This window comes from Galeopterus variegatus, unplaced genomic scaffold, assembly GCF_000696425.1.
Source record: "Galeopterus variegatus unplaced genomic scaffold, G_variegatus-3.0.2 Scaffold155, whole genome shotgun sequence".
NCBI lineage: Eukaryota > Metazoa > Chordata > Mammalia > Dermoptera > Cynocephalidae > Galeopterus > Galeopterus variegatus.
In genome coordinates this window covers 384,460-389,637 of record NW_007726266.1, presented here as the reverse complement: position 1 = coordinate 389,637, position 5,178 = coordinate 384,460, and the positions used below count along the sequence as shown (strand labels likewise).

At 53.1% G+C, this 5,178-nt stretch overlaps 1 long non-coding RNA gene across 1 annotated transcript in view; it reads right to left on the bottom strand.

Moving 5' to 3' along the window:
• Positions 1-316, bottom strand: part of LOC103608539 — an 8,458-nt gene extending 8,142 nt beyond the window's left edge. Inside the window, exon 1 of the long non-coding RNA XR_552073.1 lies at positions 179-316. This is a non-coding gene — a long non-coding RNA (uncharacterized LOC103608539). The remainder of the gene's footprint in view (positions 1-178) is intronic.
• Between the last annotated feature and the right edge of the window lie 4,862 nt (positions 317-5,178).

Here is a 5,178-nt window from a genome sequence, read left to right as displayed (position 1 = left end):
GGGGGGGGGGCACCGTGGTGGTCCTGGGCCTTGGACGCTGGAGCTTGCGCCCGTGGTTAGGGGTCAAGAGCGGGACTCAGGTGGTCCGTCGGCGCCCAGCGGCGTGCGAGTGCGGGATGCGGGCAGTTCTCACTCGTGAGACCGGATCCGTCCGGCTCGCCCTGCCCACCTCTCTCACCTTGAGAGTCCGGCCCCGGGTCTGTTTTCCAGTCCTCTCGAAACCCGCTCCCGGCGGCCAGGCAGGAGGCGCTGGGGAAGTGCCTCAGCCCATCCAGGGCGCCTCGCCGTGCTCAGGGTGACGGCTCGGGACTCACGGTGGTGCGCTGTGGGGCAAAAGCCTCCTTTCGGGGGCTGCAGAGAGGGCTCTGCTGGGAGGTCTGGGGTATGGGCTTCCTGCCTGGCTGCTCAGAGGGCTGAACGACCTGATTATCCCCCTGAGCGGTCTGTACCACCCCCAGCGGTTGTCCTGGGGAGAGGTGTGATGCTGAAGGTAGAGATCAGAGCAAGGGCTATTCAGGTGAATGATCAGTGTCACCCTCCAGCTGTGCAGCAGCGAACCTTTGATCCTCCCAGCAGTCTGAAGCAGGGGGAGTCAAGGGGTGTCCCTGGGGACCCCGGTGAGATCATTGGCTGAGCCAGGACTGCAGTCCAGTCTCGGCCCTGCCCCGCCCCCGCACCTGGAGCGATTGTGCCTTTACACGGGTGTCCAGGCCCTTCCATGCCACTGCCTATGACATCCATGTGGCCTCCCATCTCTTGAAAAAAGCAGAGCTCTATATCTGAGCCATAAGCTTCGTTCCCTCTTGTCTCTCCCGTCACATTTCCCGACAAGTGCTCTGCACCTGCTGCCTCCTCCTGCTCTGCGCCTCCCCACTTAATCCTCTGCAGCCTGGCTGCTGGCCCTGCCACTGCGCTGAAACTGCTAAATCACTTTCCTGAAAGTCATCTTGTTTCCAGACACTGCTCTTTTGTGGGCCCTCTGTTGTGCCTGGGAAGCCCACCCCTGGGTGCCAGAGTCCTCTTTGCAGCCTCCTCTGCCATCATTTCTGGGCACGCCTCTCTCCTGGCTTTGTTTTTCATTCTCGATTGTTGCTTCTTTTCTGAGTCCTCTTCCATCTTTTCTGGGACTGCTTTTTGAGGCCCCATGTTTAGCTTCTCATGAGGCCTGCTTGGGAGACCTCTGGGAATGCCCCCTCTGGTTTCCAGCCCCAGTCCTGTCTTGCTCTCCTTGGATGCCTCAGTGTCCCCACAGACTCAGCAGTCCAAGTCTGGACTCCTCCTCCTCCCAGGCAGCTGCCCTCAGTCCTCAGCAGTGGGTTCCCTCCTTCTCTGTCACGCCAAACTAGTCTCTGAAGGGTCTGTCTTCTCTCTTTTGTGACCGGCCCCTCCAGACCTTGAACATCTTAGGCCAGAGGACAGAGACCTCTTAGCTGGTCTCTCTGCTGCCAGAATCTCCGCCAGTCCCATCAGCAATCCATCCGGCATGTCACCTCTAGAGTGGTGGTCCCTGAGGAATCTTCAGAGGCTTTGGATTTCCTCCCATGGATGTGAAGTCTTTTGTTATGTGGCCTCACTGTCAACCCCTTTCCAGTCCTGCAACTTCTTGCCTCCCAGCCATGGTTGGCCCTCCTGCCCCTGCCCTCTGGTGCTTGGCTCGGGTGCCATTTCCCTGGGAAAGAGTTGCTCGCCTCCCTGGCTGCACGGGGCCCCTTTCTTGGCCTTCTGGCTCCCCTGTGTCCACCCTGGGACCACTGTTTGCAACTAACTGTCTACTGATCGCCCTCCCCTCCTGTCCCTGATAGCAGTGGGAGGCCTGTTCCTTTTCTCTCTGGATCCCCAGGACCGGACATCCTGGAGGTGCTCAAAAAAGAAACTCCCACCCCTAAACCTCCAAGAACACCTTCCCTTCGTCCTTCAGAGCCTAGTTCAAACTCCACCTCCCTCCAGGACTGCTCCATTCTTCCAGATTCCAGTCTGTCCGTACTGCCAGGCCTGTTGATGGGCTCATTACAGGCTGGGCCACGCAATTTAATACCTTGTTCTCTGTTAGTAGCCTCCCATTTTATCATGTGTGTGACACAACAGCTGTTCATTGAACAGGTCTTTCTGTGTCGGGCAGTGTGCTGATCGGTTTAGGTTTTCCCTCGGTTTGTGTTATCCTCACAACACCCAGAGAGGTAAAGTGTTAAGATTATTTTCCTCATTCTTCCCATGAGGACACAAACTCAGAGAGGGTCGAGAACCTGCCTAAATCACACAGTTTGTGAGTGGGCAGAGTAGAGGTTGGGACCCACGTCCATCTGACTCCCATGGCTGTTTTCAGATACTGGGATCTGCTGTTTGTGCAGGAAAGCAGAAGCTTCCGCCCAGGGAGTGTGTTACACGTCTTCTGTGTCCCGTCAGCACATGGTCCAGGTGTGCAGGACATACTTGGCTTGGTTGGTTTGGTTGCTTGGGTTTCTGCTAGACTTCAGGAAAAGACTTTGTAACAGATACAGGTTAATGGTGGGACCAGTGACTCAGGGAGGCTGTGACATCCATCCTGGGAGGCCTTGGAAACAGGTATTTTTTCCCCCTCTTGCCTTAAGTCAAAGTTGTGGAATAGAGAGAGACTTGAAAGGGCCCTCGAGTCATTTCTGTCCCTTAAGGCACTTTTAAATGCCTTTTTTTGGTGAGGGCAAGTAACCCCCTGTCCCCCAAATAGTAATGCCTTCAACTAAGTTTCTTTAGGAGACATCCTTTCCTTCTTTCTGCAGGTCACTGTCATATGAAAATGAGTTCCTGCTGTGAAATGTGGTTACCATGGCGACTAACAGTGCAAGGCCCAGTCTTCTCCTCCAAGGTCTCTGTACTGTATGCTTCCAGGGGCTTTTCCCATGTTTATCACCTAAAAGAAAAAGTATTCCTCTTTACTCCCTTTTTGCACAGACATTAAAAAAAAAAACTTTTTGTTCCAGGCCATAATTTTGTCATCCGGCTGTTGGCACACCATTAATAATGACCCCAGAACAGTGACCCTGGTTTATGTCACATTTTGAGTGACATTGAGTGCCCCATGGGTAAAAGGACAGTAGCTACAGCCGCCAGTTTGATGCCTGGTGCGGCAGAGGGACAGGGAGTGGTCTGGTGTTGCAGGGAGGGGGGGCTTGTTGGTGCAGCACTGCTTCTGTTGGAGGTGGTGAAGCTGCAAGTCTCCAGTTGCTGTTTCCTCTTCTGTTCAGAGCAGGGTTGCCTCGGGGGTGTTAAGAAAGACAGGGTGTCATGGCAGTATAATAGCTACTAACATCGAGTGCTTACTGTATGCAGACAGTTTCCTTATTTAATCCTCAACCAAATGAAGCTAGAAGTACTGTTATTATCCCATTTTACAGGTAAGGAAACTGATATACAGAGACGTTAAGTGTTTGTCCAAAGACACACAGCCAGTAGGTGGTAGAGTTGTGCTTTGGTCCTAGGAAGTCTGACTCCTGTGGCCGATGCTCTTTACTTGGCGCTCTGCAGGTAGTGGAAGCACTACGTTTAAAGAATGAAAGGGTGAATTGGAGAGGGGGGCAGATTGGCTTTCCCAACATTTGAAGCTTAAAGCAATAATTTTTTTTTTCCTTTTTTTTGTCTTTTTTACTGACCGGTAACGGGATCACAACCCTTGGTGTCGTGCCCGTACCGGGGACCGGCAACGGAATCGCAACCCTCAGTGTCGCACCCACACCGCGCTCAGACAGTGAGCGGGAACCGGTCTCCACATGGGATCCGAACCCTCAGCCGCCGCGCTCCCAAGCGGCGCATTCTCCAGTGCGCCACCGGGCCGGCCCTAAAGCAATAATTTTCAATGTTTTATAACGTACGATAGGCAAAAGGCTGCCGTGAGAAGGCATGTACTAGAATGTTCATGGCAGCACTATTTGTAATAGCCAAAAGAGAAAAAAAACTGGAAATCGCCCAGTGTCCTTCAGCAGTAGAACAGACATGTAAATTGGGGTGAATACAGACAAGAGAGCACGCTGTCACAGTGAAAATGAACAATCTACAGCCACACGGTACAGCACGCACGAATGACATAAGCATGATGTTGAGCAAAAGGAACCAGATGTGAAAAAGCACGTGCTGTGTGAGTCCATTTCTGTGAAGTGCAAAAAAGGCAGGATGAATTTGAGGAGTTGGAAGTCTGGGCAGTGGCTTCCCGGAGGCATGAGGAAGGCTTCTGGGAGGCTCTTCATCTGGGTGTTGGTCACATAGGGGTTCATACTGTCACAATTAATCGATGTTGATATGTGTACTTCTGTGCATGTGTGTAATACTTCAATAAAATTTACCAAAGCGGGAAAAAAGATGGCAGTGACCCTAAACCCAGGGCGTGAACACAGACACACCAGCCATTCTCTTATAAGAGAGGCCACGTCTTTGACTTCACTGTACTTAGGACCTTGGATTTCTCGTGACAGGTGGGAGGTGCCATGAGGGTGGGCACCCAGGTTCTGGCATGGGTCAGCTCTGGTTTCTTCCTGTCCCCTTCTACTCTGCCGGCTTTGGGGAGAGCTGGCTTAGCTAGAAGGTGGATGATGGGGTTGGGCTGAGTCCCTGAAGTTGCCCTTTTCTTGCTGCCAGGATGCTCTGGGTGTCAGCGAGGTGATGTGCATCGCCTCCTGCTGGTTGTGGGGAGTGAGGTCGGCCTGGGGAGACTAGAATACTGGGTGCTGCAGCCCCGGCATGCACATGCTCAATGACAGCAGTGAGCTGCCTGCAAGACACTGGCATTTCAAGGACTGCGCCCACCTGGAAAGTAAGCGGCATTCACCGGGGAGCAGTGTCTCTGTTCACATGGCGCTTACGTGCTGCTAAAAATACCCGAGCACCTTATGTAAGACCGCAGTTATGGAGTTAGCACCTTATGTAAAAGCACTTGTTTTACCATGGACAATTAATCAGTTGCGTGTTGCGGTGGCTGTGGTGGGCATCCTTAGGAAGTTGGTGGTGGGTTTGCCTGTGGAGGAGGGGGAACGACTGCGGATATCTAGCCCTGCCTGACTCCTGCAGCTGCACGGATGCCTCATTTACACGTTGGTGCCTTGTCATCTTTGGGTCTGGCCCATCCCAGCAGTTGAGTGATACCGGGGTTTGTAAAGTTTCCTCTTGCTCAGTCCTGCCCTGCCTTCTCATTCACCGACAGCAATCCCCTGA